Source organism: Tamandua tetradactyla, chromosome 9 (assembly GCF_023851605.1).
Source record: "Tamandua tetradactyla isolate mTamTet1 chromosome 9, mTamTet1.pri, whole genome shotgun sequence".
NCBI classification, from domain to species: Eukaryota; Metazoa; Chordata; class Mammalia; order Pilosa; family Myrmecophagidae; genus Tamandua; species Tamandua tetradactyla.
In genome coordinates this window covers 20,379,448-20,391,668 of record NC_135335.1, presented here as the reverse complement: position 1 = coordinate 20,391,668, position 12,221 = coordinate 20,379,448, and the positions used below count along the sequence as shown (strand labels likewise).

Genomic DNA, 12,221 nt, shown 5'->3' with positions numbered 1-12,221 from the left:
GTGTGAAAACCTTGTGTCTGATGCTCCTTTTATCTATGGTGTGGACAGATGAGTAAAACATATGGATTAAAAACAACTAAATAATAGGGGAAACAAATGTTAAAATAACTTTACTAGATTGAAATGCCAATGATCAATGAAAGGGAGTGGTTAAAGGTATAGAAAAAAATAAGGGAAACAAAGGCTAAAATATATTGTGTAGATGGAAATACAGCAGTCAATGAGAGGGAGGGGTTAGGGATACGGTATGTATGAGTTTTCTTTTTTCTTTTTTATTTCTTGTCTTGCATTGATGCAAATGCTCTAAGAAATGATCATGGTGATGAATATACAACTATGTGATGATATTGTGAGTTACTGATTGTATACCAAGAATGAAATGATCATATGGTAAGAATGTTCTTGTTTGTATGTGGTTAGATTTAAAATAAAATAAAAAAACCCTCGGTTCTCATCCTGTGAACCGTGGCTGATATGGAGTCCCATTGCTTTTAGAGTGAAGACCAAAATCCTTAGCACATTCTGCAAAATGTGCATGGCTGGTCCAGGCCAAACCTTTGGCCGTCATGTCCCCTCACCCTCCGCTTCCCTCCGCACACCAGCCACCTGGCCTCCTTTTACCTCTTTAATAGATGATAGTCACCAGCCCGAGTCTTCGTTCATGCTGTTCCTTTTGTCCAGAATGCAGATCCTCTGCCTATCTAACCCAATCCATGCCCTTTAACTAATGAACTTCTCTTCCTCTAGATCTCACCTCCAGCCTCCTTCTTCAGGGTGGACTCTGAAACTCACTAAGTTAGCTCAGATTCCCTGGATAGACCCTCCCATAAAGGATAGACCCTTTCCCGAAGAGCGTTCTGAACAGCTTCTCGGGTGCGGGTTCATTGACGAGAATTGTTTTGTTCTCTATCGCATCCTCCTGCGCCCTGAACTGCAAGCTCTGTAAAGGCAGGGGCCGGTGCCCAGTCGAATATCCACCAGGGTAGTCTACACTCAATAAATAGTCTCAAGCCGGGCAGAGGGAGCTGGGTGTTCTGTCCCTTAGCCCACCCGCAGTCCCTGACAGAAGCCAGAGCCAAACAGTGTCTCATTCAAGTCTCTGAGGCTCCTCACTGCTGGAAACTGGCCAAGGCCAGCTCTTGTCTTAAAGCCAACTTGAGCTGTGCTCAAAGTTCACTCCAGCAGAGGGAGCTCAGAAGTCCACCCCCAGAGTTCTCCAGTGGCCGCTGTCCTCCCAGCCAGCTGGTAACATGGAGGAACAACCAGGAGCATCTGAATGGGGAATCAGGGAAGCCAGAGTTTAAGTGGGGAAAGGCACAATGACTAGAGAGGGTCCTCATTCTTTGGAAATGTCTAAAGTACCTTCCCTAGCAACTCTTCCACTGACTTGTATGGATCATTCAAGGCAGCGTTAATGTAGCTGCCCCCTCCAGGAAGCCCTCCAGCTCCTCCCTGGCTGGACTAAGTGCCCTAAGCCTGGGCTTCTACAGCCCCGAGGCACCCCTCTAACTTTGTACTTAGCGCCCTACGGCTAAGTGTATGTTTCCACATCTACATCTGTCTCCCCGAAGGCTTCCTGAGGGAAAGGAACTTATCTTTTTCACCTTCTATCCCAGCTATTAATTAAGGAAAAGACTTGTCATTTTATAGATAAGGAAATTAAGGCCCAGAGAGGAAGAGGGACAAACCCAAGGTCACACAGCCTGTCATTTGCTGGTAGAGCCAGGAATATAATCCAGGTCTCCTATTTCAAATTGACTTCATTCCCACTTGCTGCTCTAACCTAGAGGAGGTCCTACTGATGTATCCATTAAGCCAGAATCTCCAAAAACTCTCAAGATGGTTAGTTACTTTGTGTGTGTGTGTGTGTGTGTGTGTGCTGTATGGCAAGGGTCACATTTCATTCTTGTTCCATGTGAGTATCCCCTTATTGCAGCACCATTTGTTGAATTTTTGTTTGGTTCGTTTTTTGTTTGTTTGTTTGGGAAGTGCATGGGCCGGGAGTCGAACCCGGGTGTCTCCTGCAGGGACCAATCACTTCTTTAAGAAAGAAGGTCCCAAAAGCAAGATTCCTGGGCTCTCCCCCAGGGAGAGCAACTTTAGCTCATTGTATCCCCTGCCCCCCAGCTAGAAAGGCTCACCTCTTCCAGGGCTGGGATTAATGAGGAATCCAGCATCAGTTCCAGCAAGAGGTGAATGTGTTGTGGCAAGCCGTCCCTTCTCCGCATGGAGAACATCTACTTTCCAGTACATGCACAGTTATGCTCCCACCCACCCCCATCCCCTTGCCCCAAGAGCAGTCATCAGGTGCTTTCTAGGTCAGCCAACATTCACCAGGCATACTGTCACATTCAGCCATCCACTCCCAAACCTTGAGAGGAGGGAAAATTATCTAGGGTTTGGATCATAGAAGAAATTATCTGAAAGGGTCTTTAGAATTCACCTAGCTCTGGCTGGGAAATGGGGTCCAAAGGGCAAAAATGCTTTTGTCCATGTCCTAGCATGAATGACACCCTGAGCCAAGGTCTCAGCCCAGCTGCCCTGGGTCCAATGCAGATCTTCGTCTTTCACTTCCCTGGACTTGTTGAATCCACTCCAGGCTTAAGTGCAGAGCCAGTCCTTGGAAAGGCTTGTTCATTGATGGGAGGGGACATGTTAATGTACAAACTGCAAATCTGATCCTGCTACTTCCCACCCTTCAACTAAAGTTCATCCTCTAGCCACAGCCCTCTGGATCTCTAAGCTACAGCTTCACTCAGCTCATTTTAGCTCCTCTCACTTTGAGGCTGTTCCCCATTCCTTCACCTGGCCAGCTATTGCTCATCCTGTAGCTATATCCACTTCCTTCGGTAAGAAGTCTTTACCTGCCCTTCCCCCAAGCCCCATGAAATCCCCAAAGCACCCTCTGAACTGCTGCACCTTTATTTGGCTCACTTTTAGTGGTAACGGCTTATCACCGCTCTACCCCACCCAACTGTAAGTTTCCAGGGCGGAGACATTGGCTCTCTCCATCATCACTGTATTTCCGCAGGCTGGCTCGGGGGTCAACACACAAAAGGCCTTCACCAAAAATGGATTGTTTGAGTGGGCAGGGACCGTTCTCCCTCCCCCTCCCCTGTCCTGCTCCGTGGCTCAGTGAAACCACAGAAGTTGAGCACGGACCCAGAGGGCAGCTCCGGCTAAGGCAGGGAGAGCAGTGCAGGCAGGAGGTGCTCACAGAGAAGGCTTTAGCCACCTGCCCAACAGAAGCATCTGTCCAAAGAGACCTGATGCCCCAGACTCCCTATCAGTGCCGGATACATGTGCAGGGGGAAGTCTTCATCTGCTCTGAACCCCGGCTGCTACTTCCTGAGCCTACTTGGAGCTGAGGGACCGGAGGGCAGGCGGGCGGGCGTGGGGCTGCCACACGCTCCCAAGCCCAACACATATCCTGTCACTGCCTCTGCTGGCAGGATGTTATTGCAGAGTTCCAGGCTGTTATTGTCAAGAGATGGGCCTTCCTGAGCTCATTAAAGGAACTCTGTCCTTTCTCCAGGACCAACCCCCACCCCCTTTTCCTCTGTCCCCAGTCAACACTGAGAGAAAGGGCCCTAGGACAAACTCACTCAGGGTGAAGCTTCCCTTTCCTCCGCTTCTCTACTTGACCGAAATAACTCGGTTCATTGATGGTAAAGAGCCCATTTCAATAACTTCGTGCATCAGGCAGTGGTAGGCACTGACGGCCACTGTCTAATTGAACCCTCACAACAATCCTGTAAGATGTTCCTATTCTTCTCCGTTTTACAGTAAAGCAAACTTGGGCACAGAGAGGTTAACGGTATGCTGTGAGATCACACAGCAAGAAGGCAAACAGAACAGGGATTCCAATAAAAGTCTGCCAAAATAAAGTCTCAGTGGCTGGGAGATTTCAGAGTTGACAGCTTATCCTGGAGGTTGGTCTTACGCATTACATAGTTATTCCTTTTTAGTTTATGGTGTATGGGCGTGGCTAGAGGGAAGTACCTGAAACTGTTCAGCTATGTTCCAGTAGCCTTGATTCTTGAAGATGATTGTATAATGAAAGAGCTTTTACAAGGTGGACTGTGTGACTGTGAAAACCTAGTGTCTGATGCTCCTTTTATCCAGGGTATGGACAGATGAGTAAACAGTAGTAATAATAAGGATAAAAAGTACATAAATAACTGGGGGAGATAAGTGTAAATTTTGGGTAGATTGAAATACTGTGGGTCAATGAGAGGGAGGGGTAACGAGTATGGGATGTATGAGTTCTTTTTTTTCTTATTATTTCTTTTTCTGAGTGATGCAAACATTCTAAAAATGATCATAGAGAAGAATATACAACTATGTGATGATATTGTGTGCCACTGATGGTATAATATTGTTGGACTGTGTGTGTGTGTGGATATTTCTTAATAAAAATATCTAAATATATATGTATAGGTCTGCCTGATTCCAGCCCCCATTCTCTTGCCAAGCTGCCTGCCGAGCCCATGAGCTGGTTTTCCTCTTGTGAAAGTGGAGAACTGCAGGGAACTAATGTGAATGTTGGCTTCCCAAGAGCCAACATTTCCCTGAAGGGAATTTGGAGGTTACAGCATCTTCCCTCCTTCCCGGGAAAGAATTAAACTAAGATGGAATAATGAGATAATTCCCCTCTTGTGTTCACTCAGGATTAGCTAAACCCAAGGCACTTCCACCTTTGGAATAGAGAAATAGCTCATCATCATTCATGGGATTCTTTAGAAGAAGGATGAGAAAAAGCCATACTAAAATAATAATACATTGAATTTGCCTTAGGCGATCTTGGGTTGGAAAGGGCAGAGAGGTGGAAACCATCAGACCATAATGTCGACATCCAATTCCATCTCTGCTAGCCAGACAATCCTGGTATTTCGCACCTTCCAGGGATCGCATTTTCCTAACTTTAGGATTAGAGCTAACCTTGGCATCACACAGGGTATGTGTCAGAATCCAGCAATTCCATGTGCATGGAAGTGCCTTATAGAATGAAACATGCAAAACCCTGTTTGCATTCTGTGGATGCTTTTTCTCTCTGTCTTTTTTTTTTTTTTTTTTTCCCTGTTTGGGTGACAACACGAGATAACCAATTTTGGAGTCAGAATCTAGCTTCAAATCTCAGCTCTGCTAGTCATGAGCTGTGTGACCACAGATGAGTGTTTAATGGCTCTGAGCATCTGTTTCCTGGTGTGCAAAGAGAGGGCAATAACATCTGCCTCATGGGTTTGTTGTAAGGATTAAAAACATTGATATATAAAGCACTTAGCATGGCGTCCGGCACTCGAGGAGCTCTCAGGAAACGGAGCTGCTGCTTCGTTACAAATGATCATTATTATCATTTCCATGACTGTTTTTATTCTGCTAAAATTGTATTTGCACGCCTGTAGCACAGCCAGCTCCAGGGAAATAGGCAGCCTGAGTCCACTGGCCCCTCACCCAGCAGCTCCAGTCAGACTGCATGAAGGGGCAGACACAAAGCCTAGACAAGGGGGGAGAGACCTGCACAAGAAATTCTCTTGGAAATAAGGATTTTGGAGGGGAAAGCAGACCTGCCTGGAATGACATTATCTTCGTGATCTCCAGAAGGGCTAAGTTTATTTGAACACATCAGATGCCAGCAGCGCCATGCAACCCCCTTTGTGTATATTATCTCATTGAATCACCACATCTCTAAGATCTGTAGGAGGTGAATACTGATATGATTCCTGTTTTGCAAGGAAATGTTTACAAAAATCTCAGCTTTGAGAGATTTAGTGACTTGTCCAAGGTCGCACACCTAGCTAGAGGTGTCATTTGAACTCCAAAATATCATCAGAATATTAGTGACAGACCCTTCTAACATGAAAAATTTAGAATGGCCATAGCCCAAATGCCCCTTAAGAGAGGGATAGACAGGGTGGGCCACGGTGGCTCAGCAGGCAAGAATGCTTGCCTGCGATGCCAGAGGACCTGGGTTCAATTCCCAGTGCCTGCCCATGTAAAAAAAAAAAAAGAGAGAGAGAGAGGGATAGACAGATCAAAGGTGATGATGGAGTTATACAGGGAAGATAGGATTTAACAAATGAATATGATTGCTGAGTCATTAGATTGATATCTGTTTTAGTCTCCAATATTTTAGAACAGGTAGAAGTAAAAGCCCCAAATTGTGGAACTGCAACCCACGTCAATCTCTGAAATATGTTCTACAACTAATTGTGGTACTGTGCTTTGAAATGTATTGCTTTTTTTGCATATAAGTGATTTTTTTCACCAAAAAAAATGAGGGAGAAAAAGTCAATTGTGGTGACAAAAAAAATATTTAAGGCTTCTAGCCTATATTCTGGAGCAGCTAGAAGGAAAAATCTAAGAGGATCGTAGGGTAACTTGTCACAAACTCTGGAATGTCCTGTAACTGTAACTACTTGTTGAAGAGTGCTTTGAAAACTATCGCTCTTTTTTTATTATTTCTTTGCTTTGTATATATGTTATACTACGCAATAAACAAGTTTTTAAAAATGTAAAAAAGAAAATAAAAAGGTCGAGTCCCCTCTCTCAAGCACTCAGACAAGGCCAGTGCCACCACTCACTGGCTGACAACTTAGGGCAAGGATTTTGGCTTTCCTGAAATTCCGTGTTCCTCACCTGGGACCTAGGCAACAGGTAAAGCCCACTTTGGAGGCTGTCAGGACCCTCAGGGCCCTTTGGGTAACGCCCCAGACAATTCCCAGCACAGCAGGTGCCTCGTGAGCAGCATTCTTTTCTGTCCCTAGTCTGCACCAATTTCCCCCAAATCTGCTATACCATAAGAATTACTTGTTATCTGAAAGTGTTGAGCTGTGTTCCAGTAGACTTGAGTCTTGAAAACTATATATATATATATATATATATTGTATAACTATACAGTGTTTATGATACGACTGTTTGATTGTGAAAACCTTGTATCTGATGCTCCTTTTATCCACGGTACGGACAGATGAGTAAAAAAAAAAAAAAGGACAAAGAATAAACAAATAATGGGGTTGAGGATAAGTGGCAAGAAAACAATTGGGTAGATTGCAATATTAATGGTCCATAAGAGGTAGGGGGTAGGGGTATGGGATATATGGTTTTTTTCTTTCGATTTCTTTTTCTGGAGTGATGCAAATGTTCTAAAAACAATCATGGTGATGAATATACAACCGCGTAATGATTTTGTGAGCCATTGATTGCAACTTTGGATGGGCCGTATAGTGCACGAAGGTATCTCAATAAAAATATGAAACAAAAAAATAAGGGACTAGCAAAAAAAAATAAAAAAGAATTACTTAAGGGCAGGCCACGGTGGCTCAGCAGGCAAGAATGCTAGCCTGCCATGCCAGAGGACCCGGGTTCGATTCCCGGTGCCTGCCCATGTTAAAAAAAAAAAAAAAAAAAAGGATTACTTAACATACATCAAAAAATCTCAGACTCAAAAATAAAAAATAATAAAAGATTAAAGAAAAAACACAGATTCCCAAGGCCCACCCCAGTCCTGCTAAATCAGAGTCTTAGGGAAGATTCCAAGGAATCTAGTTTGGAGATACACCAAACCAGTGCCGGCTGAATACTGAGATGATTGGGCGAGCTTCTGAAAAATCCTGATGCCAACCCCTGCTGCAGTGAATGAGCCAGGCATCCAGGACATTTCCTAAATTCTCCAAGTGATTTTGACATGCGGCCAGCGTGGAGACCAACCGCTTTGGGCCACCTCTGTCCCCAAGAGCTTTCTCCAATGATGAAAACATTCTATAGCTGTACTGTCCAGCCCAGTAGGCATTAGGCACCTGCAGTGATTCAGCACTTGGAACGTGGCTGGTGCAACCGAAGACCTGAATTTTTTATTTTATTTCATTTTATTTTATTATGATGATGATTATTTTTTGGCATGGGCAGGCTCCGGGAATTACTTCATTTTAAATGATGCAAATGTAAATAGCCACTTGTGACTCACGACTGCCATTTTGGAGACGATGTGCAGGGGTTGAGGAATGAAAATAAGAGGGGCCCTCCCCACCAAAGCCCCATCTTTATAAAAGGAGTAGAGACTTTGGAGGCACTTCCTTGGAAATCAAAATGTTTTCATGGGCGCCAAACAACAATTAGTCCCAGTGCCCTATTTTTTACATTTCCCATCTGGCCCCTTTCTTGACTCAACCGAAGCAGGGAAAACACCCAGCTCCAGGCTTCCCAGGAAAGCACAGAAGTTGCAGGAAGAGCCAGGGGGTGGGCTGAGGAGGCTAGTTTCTAATTTAAAGATGTGTTTTCCTCTTTGACATAAGCTCCATCCTCCAGGGGCACCCCTGGGGCAAAGGTTGTGACTGATATTGTGTTGCTGGACATAAAACAGCCTCTGAGGTCACCCGGCAGCTGGTGGGCATGTCCTGACAGACGGCTCTTAATCAGACGCATCTCTGCCCCTGGGAACCTGGAGGTCCAAGTGAAGAGGGGGGTCGAGGGAGGGCAGCTGTTGGTGATCCTGGGTTGACTTGCCCATTCCCCTCTAACTTACCTGCCCCTCCACGTCACTCCATCCTGAGCCCTGCAATGATGGATGTCCATGAGTTAAATGGGACAGACAGACATTCAGAGATTGCAGAGAGCAAACCACCCCAGCAACCGCACAGGAAACACAATAGGGTTTCTTCTCCCTGGTGTGAGCTCACTCCTGGATGCCAAGCTGTGATTTCCAGCCAAATGTTTTCTTACAGTCATCACACCTATTGGTTTTCCCTCCCCCGGGGAGACTCAGTGGGTCTTTCAAGGGGTCGTCTTACCTTAGCTCCATCAAGACCCCAGTGCAGGCTCAGGGAGTGAAAAAGGATCTGGTCAAGGCAGTCTTCTGAGTTTCAGTGTCTTCGCCCTTAAAATGGGGATAATAACACCCACTTCACAAGGTGGCAGGGAAAATTACGCCAGGGGATGATTAATAAATGAAAGCAGCTGACAGCCAGTAGATGCCCAAGTATTTTCAAAGTCAGCTTCCCTAACTCCCTCTCCCTAGGATTTCTTAATCTTCATCTTGCACGTTCCACCCAATTCTCTCTTAACAATTTCAGTGCCCTGGGCTGTGACCTCTGTGGTTTTGTTATCCAGAAAAAAAGCCTAGCAAAATCCCCTACTGATCCCCAAACTCCAGTAGGTTATATACCGTGGGATTCCCCACCTGGACTCTGCAAATGCTTCCAGTGCCATTTTCTCTACAAATCTTTAGTTCAATTCAACACACATTTACTGTGTTTCCAGTAAGGCAACGGAGGCATATATGCCTGCAGCAGGCAGAAAAGACTAAAATCAGTACACGCTTCCTGCACTCAAAGAACACCTAGCAGTAACCATAACTCACATCACCAGGACAGCTGCCAGGTTTCAAAATACCATCCTGACTAACCACACACTATGATTTTCAAAACAACCCTGTGAGTATGAATTTTTTTCTGTTGTCTTTTTATTTCTTTTTCTGAATAGATGCAAATGTTCCAAGAAATGATCATGATGATGAATATGCAACTATCTGATGATATTGTGAATTATTGATTATTGAACCAATAAGTGATTATTGAATTATATGTAGAACGGAATGATCAAAAGTTAAGAATGTTTGTATTTGTCTGGTGTTTTTGGTATTTAAAAAAAAAATTTTTAATTAACAAAAAAAAAAAAACAACCCTGTGAGGTACGCGTGGAAATTATTATTATCCCCGTTTTCCAAATGAGGAAACCAGAAGTCAACATGTCTTGCTCAAGCCTCAGACTCAGGTCTTTTTCTGTTTTTTTCTTACTTCAAAGGCTATCTTGCATGCAAAGCACTCGTGATAGGGACTGAATTAGTGTTGATGTTACTTTTGTCATCCAAACCCCATGCCCATTCAAGCAGGAGGAAGAAACCAGCACTCTAAAAACAAACAGACCCTGATTCAGGACTGACAGGTGATCGTAAACATCAGATATTAATATGCCCTTCCAAGCCAATAAACTACATTCATTTTTTTTTTTTTTTTTTTTTTTTTTTTTTTTTTTTTTTTTAAAGGAAAGACAGAGAGAAGGAAGGAAGGATAGAAGGAAGGAAGGAAGGAAGAAAGGGAAACATCTTTAAACATTTTCTTGTTTTATTGTATTTTGTTTTTCCGTTTTTTGTTACATGGGCTGGGGCCGGGAATCGAACCGAGGTCCTCCGGCATAGCAGGCAAGCACTTTGCCCGCTGAGCCACCGCGGCCCGCCCTACATTCATTTTTTGAAGCTCTTGGTGGTGAATGTAGGCTGGGAAAACTTCAGAGAGAAAGTAGGACTTGAGTCGAACATTGAAAAAGGGATGGGATTTGTATGAGAAGAGGGAAGAATCAGGGAGCTCCATCAGACGAAAACTCAGGGGTGAAAGCAGACAAGCACAAGTTATCAATTTATAGAGCTCAGCTCTAGGCACCAAGCATTGGAGATGTAGAAATAAGTTAAGATGTGCTCACTGCACCCAGGGAGTTGACGCTGCTTTATGGGACAGCTGGGGAAAGAAATCTGAATCACAAAGAGGATTCCACCGGGAAAGGAAACTAAGCAGCTCCAGTGAAGTCAGATACTGAAAGAGCCTTGAATGGCAGCCCAAATCATTTTTTTTTTTCAAATCCTGCAAGCAGTGGGGTGGGCAAGGGCTTTTCCTCCAGCATCTTTATCCCCAGTCTTTGAATCATCCTCGCCCCCAAAAACTGGCCTCAAGATTTTCCTTCAGCTTTTCTTCCCCTGGCCCTGAAAAGTCAATTGAGAGAGCCACAAGACAAGGTCAATAAATCCCATCCCCGATGGCTGCCCTCTTCTCCCTTCCCCCAAACCTTTGTTCCTCCCCTTTGTCTGGAAAGGAAGCTTCCCCCCACCGGAGCTTCCAGGCTCTCTCCCTTCCCCACCCCTCCTCCCTCCAACCCCCTTCCAGTGGTCTTTATAGTTTCCATGGAAACCAGAGAGGCCTAGCAGCCAGGGGTCTCTCACAAAAAAACACTGTTTGTGCCACCATTTGGGACGGAGGAGACAGTGTGAAGGTGAGAAAATAGCTTATAAATGCCTTCTCCACCATGCTCTCAGCTCCTTTTTGGGAAGAAAGAGGGACCGAGCTTTCTGATTTCCACTTCAAAGAGGCTTTGCTGGGTTCAGTCCAAACCCGGCCTAGCAACCCTAAAGAAGCACACGTGTGCACACACACACACACACTCACATTCAGACACACACTCACCAGCCCTACCCCAGGACAACTGGACTCAGCCCACTAAGTAAACAACCTCTACATTTAGGTGACCCTCCAGTTAAAACAACCTCTGTCCATTCCCAGGACACAAAACCTTTCCCGTGACCTCCCAGAGCTGCCCCTCCCCCTCAGGGACTCCCACCCCCACAATCTGGTCCGTCGAGTCCCCTGGCCTTAAGACTCACAGCTTGAAAACTTGCTTCTAAGCCTCTTCCCATGCCTGGTGACAGGAGAACTGCAGATTTCGCAGGCTGGAAACACCCCACTCCCATAGGCTTCCCCATGCTTACCCCATTCCAGCAGAAACCATCAATCTCTCTTGAAAGGACAAGGAATGGTGGGAAATTAACACAGATAAATAAGAACAGAAGGAAAACGTTTCGTTTCCCACTTTGAGGGAGCCCAGTTGAAGATCCAGATCCCTGGAAGTATATGCAGGTTGCACAAGGGTCCTCTAAACACTAGCAATATTTCAAAACACCGATGCTGAACAAGCCATACATCACAGGTGAATGGAAGCATGCAATCTCCTCCCTTTCGAGTCGGTGACAACAGCCCACTTGGTTCTCAACAGGCATTTCTGCAAGTCCAGAATCCTGGTAGGCAGTTCTTTGGTTTCAGCTTTAATTTTTTTTGGTAAAGGAGGTCCTCTAGTCATTAGTTTTTATTCAGCACTGTTTGCTTGGGAGACCAAATGTTTCTGAGCACAAAGGGGTCTTCAGTGGGGGTCCTTAGAGATGTTCCTGGATTCATAGGCCTCCTAATGCCTTGTGTTGGAGCTATCCAAAGGTCTTAAGAGCTCCCACTCTACCTCTCCTTTGCAGCAGTTCTCTACCTTTCAGAAGACATTAATAAAAGAGAGTTCTCATTTGCGTTTGTTTAGGTCTCACCCCAGCATGTGGAGCAGAAGTAAATCTGGTTCTCCCTCTTTCCAATTATTTGCCCAATACCGGGAAGGCAACTTGGTCTAGTGGATTT

General features: G+C 45.0%; 1 long non-coding RNA gene across 1 annotated transcript; it reads right to left on the bottom strand.

Annotated features, from left to right (window-relative positions):
* Positions 1-8,117: 8,117 nt before the first annotated feature.
* LOC143645945 (uncharacterized) lies at positions 8,118-10,890 on the bottom strand. The gene is made up of 4 exons (XR_013157212.1): positions 10,837-10,890; positions 8,790-8,875; positions 8,525-8,554; positions 8,118-8,440 (listed from the first exon to the last, which is right to left on the bottom strand). It is a non-coding gene; the product is annotated as an uncharacterized LOC143645945 (long non-coding RNA).
* Positions 10,891-12,221: the final 1,331 nt, after the last annotated feature.